This window comes from Lepisosteus platostomus, chromosome 8 (genome assembly GCF_059453375.1).
Source record: "Lepisosteus platostomus isolate fLepPlt1 chromosome 8, fLepPlt1.hap1, whole genome shotgun sequence".
NCBI classification, from domain to species: Eukaryota; Metazoa; Chordata; class Actinopteri; order Semionotiformes; family Lepisosteidae; genus Lepisosteus; species Lepisosteus platostomus.
This window is the reverse complement of record NC_142618.1, coordinates 14,350,093-14,359,704: the sequence shown is the minus strand read 5'-3', so window position 1 is coordinate 14,359,704 and position 9,612 is coordinate 14,350,093. Positions and strand designations below refer to the sequence as shown.

General features: G+C 48.2%; 20 non-coding genes across 20 annotated transcripts; 15 read left to right on the top strand and 5 right to left on the bottom strand.

Moving 5' to 3' along the window:
• The first annotated feature begins 361 nt into the window (after positions 1–361).
• On the top strand, positions 362–433 carry trnae-cuc (transfer RNA glutamic acid (anticodon CUC)). The gene has a single exon. It is a non-coding gene; the product is annotated as a tRNA-Glu (tRNA).
• A 545-nt stretch (positions 434–978) lies between these two features.
• On the top strand, positions 979–1,051 carry trnak-uuu (transfer RNA lysine (anticodon UUU)). Its single transcript has one exon. It is a non-coding gene; the product is annotated as a tRNA-Lys (tRNA).
• A 146-nt stretch (positions 1,052–1,197) lies between these two features.
• On the top strand, positions 1,198–1,270 carry trnat-ugu (transfer RNA threonine (anticodon UGU)). Its single transcript has one exon. It is a non-coding gene; the product is annotated as a tRNA-Thr (tRNA).
• Positions 1,271–3,004: 1,734 nt separating this feature from the next.
• On the top strand, positions 3,005–3,077 carry trnak-uuu (transfer RNA lysine (anticodon UUU)). The gene has a single exon. It is a non-coding gene; the product is annotated as a tRNA-Lys (tRNA).
• A 185-nt stretch (positions 3,078–3,262) lies between these two features.
• Positions 3,263–3,335, top strand: trnat-ugu (transfer RNA threonine (anticodon UGU)). The gene has a single exon. It is a non-coding gene; the product is annotated as a tRNA-Thr (tRNA).
• A 274-nt stretch (positions 3,336–3,609) lies between these two features.
• On the bottom strand, positions 3,610–3,697 carry trnay-gua (transfer RNA tyrosine (anticodon GUA)). Its single transcript is given in 2 exon segments — positions 3,610–3,645; positions 3,661–3,697. It is a non-coding gene; the product is annotated as a tRNA-Tyr (tRNA).
• Positions 3,698–3,904: 207 nt separating this feature from the next.
• On the top strand, positions 3,905–3,977 carry trnak-uuu (transfer RNA lysine (anticodon UUU)). Its single transcript has one exon. It is a non-coding gene; the product is annotated as a tRNA-Lys (tRNA).
• Positions 3,978–4,324: 347 nt separating this feature from the next.
• Positions 4,325–4,395, top strand: trnag-ccc (transfer RNA glycine (anticodon CCC)). Its single transcript has one exon. It is a non-coding gene; the product is annotated as a tRNA-Gly (tRNA).
• A 488-nt stretch (positions 4,396–4,883) lies between these two features.
• On the bottom strand, positions 4,884–4,971 carry trnay-gua (transfer RNA tyrosine (anticodon GUA)). The gene is given in 2 exon segments: positions 4,884–4,919; positions 4,935–4,971. It is a non-coding gene; the product is annotated as a tRNA-Tyr (tRNA).
• Positions 4,972–5,178: 207 nt separating this feature from the next.
• On the top strand, positions 5,179–5,251 carry trnak-uuu (transfer RNA lysine (anticodon UUU)). Its single transcript has one exon. It is a non-coding gene; the product is annotated as a tRNA-Lys (tRNA).
• Positions 5,252–5,598: 347 nt separating this feature from the next.
• trnag-ccc (transfer RNA glycine (anticodon CCC)) lies at positions 5,599–5,669 on the top strand. The gene has a single exon. It is a non-coding gene; the product is annotated as a tRNA-Gly (tRNA).
• Positions 5,670–6,164: 495 nt separating this feature from the next.
• On the bottom strand, positions 6,165–6,252 carry trnay-gua (transfer RNA tyrosine (anticodon GUA)). The gene is given in 2 exon segments: positions 6,165–6,200; positions 6,216–6,252. It is a non-coding gene; the product is annotated as a tRNA-Tyr (tRNA).
• Positions 6,253–6,457: 205 nt separating this feature from the next.
• Positions 6,458–6,530, top strand: trnak-uuu (transfer RNA lysine (anticodon UUU)). Its single transcript has one exon. It is a non-coding gene; the product is annotated as a tRNA-Lys (tRNA).
• A 347-nt stretch (positions 6,531–6,877) lies between these two features.
• trnag-ccc (transfer RNA glycine (anticodon CCC)) lies at positions 6,878–6,948 on the top strand. Its single transcript has one exon. It is a non-coding gene; the product is annotated as a tRNA-Gly (tRNA).
• A 495-nt stretch (positions 6,949–7,443) lies between these two features.
• Positions 7,444–7,531, bottom strand: trnay-gua (transfer RNA tyrosine (anticodon GUA)). Its single transcript is given in 2 exon segments — positions 7,444–7,479; positions 7,495–7,531. It is a non-coding gene; the product is annotated as a tRNA-Tyr (tRNA).
• Positions 7,532–7,738: 207 nt separating this feature from the next.
• Positions 7,739–7,811, top strand: trnak-uuu (transfer RNA lysine (anticodon UUU)). The gene has a single exon. It is a non-coding gene; the product is annotated as a tRNA-Lys (tRNA).
• A 347-nt stretch (positions 7,812–8,158) lies between these two features.
• Positions 8,159–8,229, top strand: trnag-ccc (transfer RNA glycine (anticodon CCC)). The gene has a single exon. It is a non-coding gene; the product is annotated as a tRNA-Gly (tRNA).
• Positions 8,230–8,724: 495 nt separating this feature from the next.
• On the bottom strand, positions 8,725–8,812 carry trnay-gua (transfer RNA tyrosine (anticodon GUA)). The gene is given in 2 exon segments: positions 8,725–8,760; positions 8,776–8,812. It is a non-coding gene; the product is annotated as a tRNA-Tyr (tRNA).
• A 207-nt stretch (positions 8,813–9,019) lies between these two features.
• Positions 9,020–9,092, top strand: trnak-uuu (transfer RNA lysine (anticodon UUU)). The gene has a single exon. It is a non-coding gene; the product is annotated as a tRNA-Lys (tRNA).
• A 347-nt stretch (positions 9,093–9,439) lies between these two features.
• On the top strand, positions 9,440–9,510 carry trnag-ccc (transfer RNA glycine (anticodon CCC)). The gene has a single exon. It is a non-coding gene; the product is annotated as a tRNA-Gly (tRNA).
• The last annotated feature ends 102 nt before the right edge of the window (positions 9,511–9,612 follow it).

Genomic DNA, 9,612 nt, shown 5'->3' with positions numbered 1-9,612 from the left:
GAACAACGCTTTTAATTAAGAGTTCTTTTACAGAAGAAAACTGTTTTGAAGTAAAGACAAAAGACTGATACTTTCCTCGGAAAAAAAGCAAGAAGGGAAGAGGTCTTCGACACGTGATCAACTAACCGGCACACGATTGGCCAAAGTCCTGGCCTGAATCTTGGCAACAGGGAGGGCTGTGATTGGACGACAATAACAAAGAATTTGAACGGACGCCGTGATTGGACACTTCTTGATTGGCTAAGGCTACGACAAATGAACAGCTGCTCTCCGCTGCAAGAGAGATAATTGGTTGGTTCATGGCTATTTCATGGTAGCTATACAGGCAATAGTTGGATGGTGCTGCAAGCTGAGTCAGTTGTCCCTGGTGGTCTAGTGGTTAGGATTCGGCGCTCTCACCGCCGCGGCCCGGGTTCGATTCCCGGTCAGGGAATCATTGTGTTTTGTGCAGAAAATATTTTGACCACGTAATATTCAATTACAGATTTCAATCGATATTTTAAACGTAGTGTTCAGAGCTATCGCTTTTACCACATTTTACACGACTCACAGTTCATTTCAATTCCCATAGCTTTAATGGGCGTGACTGTTTTCAGTGTCGCCAAAGCGATCACTTTCGCACACAAGAAGAAAAAAGAGACGTAAAAAAATCTCAGGATCAATGTTATATATTGCATATGGAGAGAAATATATAAAAAACTGGAATATACCGGAACAGTGTAGTAAGTATATACCTGCAGTCCTCTTGCGCTGTAATTGAAGTGCAATGCTGAAGCAACTTTCACCTAGCGCTAGGGTCTCCGAGGACAGTTCAGTAAAGCCTGAATTCTCTACTACTGCTACTACTACACATCAACAGCTACTGCTACTACCACTAATAAGAAAAATAATAATCTCTTTCACTATGGAATCTATGGAAAGCAGAATCAGGAATACATGTAGACTGTCCTATGCTTAAAAGAAAAGAACTCCAGTAGAGCCCGGATAGCTCAGTCGGTAGAGCATCAGACTTTTAATCTGAGGGTCCAGGGTTCAAGTCCCTGTTCGGGCGATGCTTTTTTTCGAATTTATTGCGAACATCCCAAGCTAGTTTCCAGTCCATTTTCTACATTGCGTGCCCACTAACTACGTCCTTAATTTATCAGCTGGGGTTTCGCAGGCTTTCTATATGAACTGACCGGTAATGTTTTCGACAGCGGCTCCATAGCTCAGGGGTTAGAGCACTGGTCTTGTAAACCAGGGGTCGCGAGTTCAAATCTCGCTGGGGCCTACTTGCCATTCCTTTTAACTTAAAAGCTCAAGGTATATATTTGTTGTTTTTTTTGTATATCACAGATATATGTGACATTAATAGCACAGCTGAAGGGTCTGAGTTTTAAAAACATGCAGTTCTTCGCAGAAATAGCAACCCTTAGTATTAACCTATATGCATGGATTGATTATTTTGGCATTTCCAGATGCCAAAAGAAATAATAATAATAATCAAAGTATACAAACATCCCTCAATTTGCAAACAACCAGCTTACACCCGGCACTTTTACAACATCTACAAAAGTAAATGTATTACTTTGTTTGGGGGTGGTTAAGTTTACCTAAAATATTATGGAAAAGTCTGATTTACTCGTATATTTGCAGTGGTTAACAACACTTACTATTCCATATCATATAATATTGCTAGGAGCTATTAAATTATTCTATTTACATGTAAGACAAGTTAATGCAGTAATGCCTGTGCCTTAGATTTGCCACGCGTACACGGATACTTATTTGCGTCATTCTCTCAGGACATGCGCAGTACAAGAGACAACACCGCACAATGTGCACAGGACATTACAAAACAGGACATAATGTGTACTGTAACATTATATTACTTGCAATGTTTTGTAAAAATATATGAATTTAAAAATTCTAGGTATATTTCTCATGCAATACAATTTTATTTATAATGTTTACTTTAACTTTATTTTATCTTTATTTACTTTCACTTGAAATAATAAATAATAACAGTCACAGCTGACCATCATGCACAACTATCTAAAACGGGTAGTACACAGTAGCCAAGTAAAAAAAAGTGAAGAGAAGCGTTGAATTCCGAGGCATTACGCAGTTAGCTGATAATGATGCACACATTTATATTTAATATTGTTTGTGGTTAGAGAACAACATATTACTTTGTAACAGGTGAAGGTTTATTTTATGCTGAAAAGAAGCGACGCAACGTTTCAGCTGGGGAGCCTTCTTCAGGTGTGTGAGAATAGAAAACTACTAAATTGGCAAGGTTTGTTCCTTCCCTACTCAAGGGTATATCATTATATATGCATTCAGAGCTGAATATATAACCAGTCTGCGCACTCTGGGATCTGGAATGTGCCCAGTCGATCGCTTGGTGCTCGATTCATTTTACCGGGTAGAAAGACGTAATGAATCGAATGAACGAATGTTCGGGGGATTTGTGAATAAAGTACATCCAATTGCATTTCTGCCGGGTCTTTCAATTATTTCCGAAGAAAATAAGCTGTGCTTCACTTCTCTTTTTATTTTTGGCAGGAAGCTCGCAACCTTTGTTTTCCTGATCGTACTTTAAACGACTCGTTTTCTTCGCATCTCGTATGCATTGTTATGACTTGTTCATTATTTGAGCACAGTGTATGCCTTTTGTACATGAAGTGTGCAGTGAAGTGTTATGTCAGAGGTGCAGATAAATGATTCAGTTAACTTCTAGGGAGTGTATCCGTAAAGCATTTTTGTTAACCTCCATTGTACTGATAAAACAGGATTAAAGGGGATCGGCTACACAGCATGGTACCGCTCCGCCTGATTTAACCATTTAAAAACACACACCAAGCCGGATAACAGCCTAACGAACCCGCGACGTTGTATAATATCTACGAATTTCCACAGCCATGTAATATAAAGATTTCAACATGCATATCCAGCATATCAGAAATTACAGACACATGCGTTCTAATTGGCATGAGCAGCAGATATGTTAAGAATTGTCGAAGCCCGGATAGCTCAGTCGGTAGAGCATCAGACTTTTAATCTGAGGGTCCAGGGTTCAAGTCCCTGTTCGGGCGGGTGTTGTTTTTAGCTTGTTAATAAAAATTATAAAAATTATTCTAAAAATTGTCTGTTAAACAAAAACCGTTGAATTTTAGGCAGTAGTTCCTGCCAACTCAAATTTTCTTCACTGCACGATGCTAGCCACAATGCACATATACTGACTTTTTAAAAAAGACCAGCTGAGAGAACCCATACAGGAGGCTCCATAGCTCAGGGGTTAGAGCACTGGTCTTGTAAACCAGGGGTCGCGAGTTCAAATCTCGCTGGGGCCTTGTCCAGCTTTTCATTATTTTCCTAATAGCAGCAACTTGGAAGATTTGGAAGACGTGACGGAACATAAAGTATTCATAGTACAAGTAATAATAGGGTGTGAACAACCACTTTCCGTGGGTGCCAGTGGTGTAGTGGTATCATGCAAGATTCCCATTCTTGCGACCTGGGTTTTGCAAAAACCCGCAGTCTGTCAATCAATACAGAAGGTGTAGGAGGAGAGAGAGGTTTGCTCATTTTCTTCTTTTTTGATTGTCAAGGGCCAAAACAGTAGCGTCCCTCGAGCCAGATTCGAACCAGCGACCTAAGGATGTCCGGCCTTCTCCACTACAGTCCTCCGCTCAACCAACTGAGCTATCGATGGAGCCGTGTGTGTCCTCTCTCTGACGTTCACAGCCCGAGGCAGGGTGGAGTTCCTGTTCTTTGGAAAGCACAGCACTGTGTCATGTTGGATCTAACAGAGATTCCTGGGCTCGTTGTCGTTTCCTCGGCTTGCTCTCTTCAGTGGACCAAACATGTGGCCTTTGAGGATCCTGTATGTCCCTGCTGCTGCTCCTGCTTCTGTCGTAGAGCCCGGATAGCTCAGTCGGTAGAGCATCAGACTTTTAATCTGAGGGTCCAGGGTTCAAGTCCCTGTTCGGGTGTTATGGTGACTCAGGTCTAAGCCCCACCCCCCGGGCTTTTGTTTGCGGCCCTCCTCATTGCAAGGGCACAGAATTCCGCATTAGCAGCGCAGAGGTCCTTGTGTGGTGTTTGTCCTGGACGGAGTCAAAGGGGCCTGGAAGACGACAGTGAAACAATGGTGGTACGTCTTTGGCATTTTTTTCCTCTTCCGTCGGCTCTTCTCGTTGCAAATTCCCAAAGCTTCAAATTAGGCAGGGCAGAGGTAATTGTGGGGTGTGTGGGCTGGGCAAAAAGAAGGGCTTTGCTCCCTTTGGCCTGTGAGAGGATAAGAGGCTTAAACTGTGGTGTGAGCAAGCTCTCTCCGTGGGCGCCAGTGGTGTAGTGGTATCATGCAAGATTCCCATTCTTGCGACCCGGGTTCGATTCCCGGCTGGCGCAGCCTGGGCTCTAGCTTGTGGGCCTGGCACTGATTAATGGGTGAGGTTTGGCTCTGGGTGATTGGTGGCCCCTGCTGGGGAAATGTTTGCATATCAAAGCATCAACATATTGAGTAGGAGGAAGTGGTTACTGGATGAATGACCATCAATACAGAAGGTGCTGCTTGCTTTCTGGGGCTATACCTGGCCTCCTTTTTAACAGCTTTGTACTCAAACGTCTACTGCAATGGTGAGGCTTACAGAAAGGGTGCCGGCGATGGGCTCCACCGAGCGCCTCCTTTAGTCTCACTTGTCTTTGCGACTAGGTTTTGAGCGCACCAGCACTGACGCAGTGTTTTGCAAAAGGAAAGCTTAGCAGACGCGAGCAGTAGAATGCAGAATTCTAAAGACGGCGACTCCGCTCTAATGTCTGACCGCCTTACGGTCCAAGCGAGAGAGAGGTTTGCTCATTTTCTTCTTTTTTGATTGTCAAGGGCCAAAACAGTAGCGTCCCTCGAGCCGGATTCGAACCAGCGACCTAAGGATGTCCGGCCTTCTCCACTACAGTCCTCCGCTCTACCAACTGAGCTATCGAGGGAGCCGTGCGTGTCCTCTCTCTGACGTTCACAGCCCGAGGCAGGGTGGAGTTCCTGTTCTTTGGAAAGCACGGCACTGTGTCATGTTGGATCTAACAGAGATTCCTGGGCTCGTTGTCGTTTCCTCGGCTTGCTCTCTTCAGTGGACCAAACATGTGGCCTTTGAGGATCCTGTATGTCCCTGCTGCTGCTCCTGCTTCTGTCGTAGAGCCCGGATAGCTCAGTCGGTAGAGCATCAGACTTTTAATCTGAGGGTCCAGGGTTCAAGTCCCTGTTCGGGTGTTATGGTGACTCAGGTCTAAGCCCCACCCCCCGGGCTTTTGTTTGCGGCCCTCCTCATTGCAAGGGCACAGAATTCCGCATTAGCAGCGCAGAGGTCCTTGTGTGGTGTTTGTCCTGGACGGAGTCAAAGGGGCCTGGAAGACGACAGTGAAACAATGGTGGTACGTCTTTGGCATTTTTTTCCTCTTCCGTCGGCTCTTCTCGTTGCAAATTCCCAAAGCTTCAAATTAGGCAGGGCAGAGGTAATTGTGGGGTGTGTGGGCTGGGCAAAAAGAAGGGCTTTGCTCCCTTTGGCCTGTGAGAGGATAAGAGGCTTAAACTGTGGTGTGAGCAAGCGCTCTCCGTGGGCGCCAGTGGTGTAGTGGTATCATGCAAGATTCCCATTCTTGCGACCCGGGTTCGATTCCCGGCTGGCGCAGCCTGGGCTCTAGCTTGTGGGCTTGGGAGCAAGCACTGATTAATGGGTGAGGTGTGGCTCTGGGTGATTGGTGGCCCCTGCTGGGGAAATGTTTGCATATCAAAGCATCAACATATTGAGTAGGAGGAAGTGGTTACTGGATGAATGACCATCAATACAGAAGGTGCTGCTTGCTTTCTGGGGCTATACCTGGCCTCCTTTTTAACAGCTTTGTACTCAAACGTCTACTGCAATGGTGAGGCTTACAGAAAGGGTGCCGGCGATGGGCTCCACCGAGCGCCTCCTTTAGTCTCACTTGTCTTTGCGACTAGGTTTTGAGCGCACCAGCACTGACGCAGTGTTTTGCAAAAGGAAAGCTTAGCAGACGCGAGCAGTAGAATGCAGAATTCTAAAGACGGCGACTCCGCTCTAATGTCTGACCGCCTTACGGTCCAAGCGAGAGAGAGGTTTGCTCATTTTCTTCTTTTTTGATTGTCAAGGGCCAAAACAGTAGCGTCCCTCGAGCCGGATTCGAACCAGCGACCTAAGGATGTCCGGCCTTCTCCACTACAGTCCTCCGCTCTACCAACTGAGCTATCGAGGGAGCCGTGCGTGTCCTCTCTCTGACGTTCACAGCCCGAGGCAGGGTGGAGTTCCTGTTCTTTGGAAAGCACGGCACTGTCATGTTGGATCTAACAGAGATTCCTGGGCTCGTTGTCGTTTCCTCGGCTTGCTCTCTTCAGTGGACCAAACATGTGGCCTTTGAGGATCCTGTATGTCCCTGCTGCTGCTCCTGCTTCTGTCGTAGAGCCCGGATAGCTCAGTCGGTAGAGCATCAGACTTTTAATCTGAGGGTCCAGGGTTCAAGTCCCTGTTCGGGTGTTATGGTGACTCAGGTCTAAGCCCCACCCCCCGGGCTTTTGTTTGCGGCCCTCCTCATTGCAAGGGCACAGAATTCCGCATTAGCAGCGCAGAGGTCCTTGTGTGGTGTTTGTCCTGGACGGAGTCAAAGGGGCCTGGAAGACGACAGTGAAACAATGGTGGTACGTCTTTGGCATTTTTTTCCTCTTCCGTCGGCTCTTCTCGTTGCAAATTCCCAAAGCTTCAAATTAGGCAGGGCAGAGGTAATTGTGGGGTGTGTGGGCTGGGCAAAAAGAAGGGCTTTGCTCCCTTTGGCCTGTGAGAGGATAAGAGGCTTAAACTGTGGTGTGAGCAAGCGCTCTCCGTGGGCGCCAGTGGTGTAGTGGTATCATGCAAGATTCCCATTCTTGCGACCCGGGTTCGATTCCCGGCTGGCGCAGCCTGGGCTCTAGCTTGTGGGCTTGGGAGCAAGCACTGATTAATGGGTGAGGTGTGGCTCTGGGTGATTGGTGGCCCCTGCTGGGGAAATGTTTGCATATCAAAGCATCAACATATTGAGTAGGAGGAAGTGGTTACTGGATGAATGACCATCAATACAGAAGGTGCTGCTTGCTTTCTGGGGCTATACCTGGCCTCCTTTTTAACAGCTTTGTACTCAAACGTCTACTGCAATGGTGAGGCTTACAGAAAGGGTGCCGGCGATGGGCTCCACCGAGCGCCTCCTTTAGTCTCACTTGTCTTTGCGACTAGGTTTTGAGCGCACCAGCACTGACGCAGTGTTTTGCAAAAGGAAAGCTTAGCAGACGCGAGCAGTAGAATGCAGAATTCTAAAGACGGCGACTCCGCTCTAATGTCTGACCGCCTTACGGTCCAAGCGAGAGAGAGGTTTGCTCATTTTCTTCTTTTTTGATTGTCAAGGGCCAAAACAGTAGCGTCCCTCGAGCCGGATTCGAACCAGCGACCTAAGGATGTCCGGCCTTCTCCACTACAGTCCTCCGCTCTACCAACTGAGCTATCGAGGGAGCCGTGCGTGTCCTCTCTCTGACGTTCACAGCCCGAGGCAGGGTGGAGTTCCTGTTCTTTGGAAAGCACGGCACTGTGTCATGTTGGATCTAACAGAGATTCCTGGGCTCGTTGTCGTTTCCTCGGCTTGCTCTCTTCAGTGGACCAAACATGTGGCCTTTGAGGATCCTGTATGTCCCTGCTGCTGCTCCTGCTTCTGTCGTAGAGCCCGGATAGCTCAGTCGGTAGAGCATCAGACTTTTAATCTGAGGGTCCAGGGTTCAAGTCCCTGTTCGGGTGTTATGGTGACTCAGGTCTAAGCCCCACCCCCCGGGCTTTTGTTTGCGGCCCTCCTCATTGCAAGGGCACAGAATTCCGCATTAGCAGCGCAGAGGTCCTTGTGTGGTGTTTGTCCTGGACGGAGTCAAAGGGGCCTGGAAGACGACAGTGAAACAATGGTGGTACGTCTTTGGCATTTTTTTCCTCTTCCGTCGGCTCTTCTCGTTGCAAATTCCCAAAGCTTCAAATTAGGCAGGGCAGAGGTAATTGTGGGGTGTGTGGGCTGGGCAAAAAGAAGGGCTTTGCTCCCTTTGGCCTGTGAGAGGATAAGAGGCTTAAACTGTGGTGTGAGCAAGCGCTCTCCGTGGGCGCCAGTGGTGTAGTGGTATCATGCAAGATTCCCATTCTTGCGACCCGAGTTCGATTCCTGGCTGGCGCAGCCTGGGCTCTAGCTTGTGGGCTTGGGAGCAAGCACTGATTAATGGGTGAGGTGTGGCTCTGGGTGATTGGTGGCCCCTGCTGGGGAAATGTTTGCATATCAAAGCATCAACATATTGAGTAGGAGGAAGTGGTTACTGGATGAATGACCATCAATACAGAAGGTGCTGCTTGCTTTCTGGGGCTATACCTGGCCTCCTTTTTAACAGCTTTGTACTCAAACGTCTACTGCAATGGTGAGGCTTACAGAAAGGGTGCCGGCGATGGGCTCCACCGAGCGCCTCCTTTAGTCTCACTTGTCTTTGCGACTAGGTTTTGAGCGCACCAGCACTGACGCAGTGTTTTGCAAAAGGAAAGCTTAGCAGACGCGAGCAGTAGAATGCAGAATTCTAAAGACGGCGACTCCGCTCTAATGTCTGACCGCCTTACGGTCCAAGCGAGAGAGAGGTTTGCTCATTTTCTTCTTTTTTGATTGTCAAGGGCCAAAACAGTAGCGTCCCTCGAGCCGGATTCGAACCAGCGACCTAAGGATGTCCGGCCTTCTCCACTACAGTCCTCCGCTCTACCAACTGAGCTATCGAGGGAGCCGTGCGTGTCCTCTCTCTGACGTTCACAGCCCGAGGCAGGGTGGAGTTCCTGTTCTTTGGAAAGCACGGCACTGTGTCATGTTGGATCTAACAGAGATTCCTGGGCTCGTTGTCGTTTCCTCGGCTTGCTCTCTTCAGTGGACCAAACATGTGGCCTTTGAGGATCCTGTATGTCCCTGCTGCTGCTCCTGCTTCTGTCGTAGAGCCCGGATAGCTCAGTCGGTAGAGCATCAGACTTTTAATCTGAGGGTCCAGGGTTCAAGTCCCTGTTCGGGTGTTATGGTGACTCAGGTCTAAGCCCCACCCCCCGGGCTTTTGTTTGCGGCCCTCCTCATTGCAAGGGCACAGAATTCCGCATTAGCAGCGCAGAGGTCCTTGTGTGGTGTTTGTCCTGGACGGAGTCAAAGGGGCCTGGAAGACGACAGTGAAACAATGGTGGTACGTCTTTGGCATTTTTTTCCTCTTCCGTCGGCTCTTCTCGTTGCAAATTCCCAAAGCTTCAAATTAGGCAGGGCAGAGGTAATTGTGGGGTGTGTGGGCTGGGCAAAAAGAAGGGCTTTGCTCCCTTTGGCCTGTGAGAGGATAAGAGGCTTAAACTGTGGTGTGAGCAAGCGCTCTCCGTGGGCGCCAGTGGTGTAGTGGTATCATGCAAGATTCCCATTCTTGCGACCCGGGTTCGATTCCCGGCTGGCGCAGCCTGGGCTCTAGCTTGTGGGCTTGGGAGCAAGCACTGATTAATGGGTGAGGTGTGGCTCTGGGTGATTGGTGGCCCCTGCTGGGGAAATGTTTGCATATCA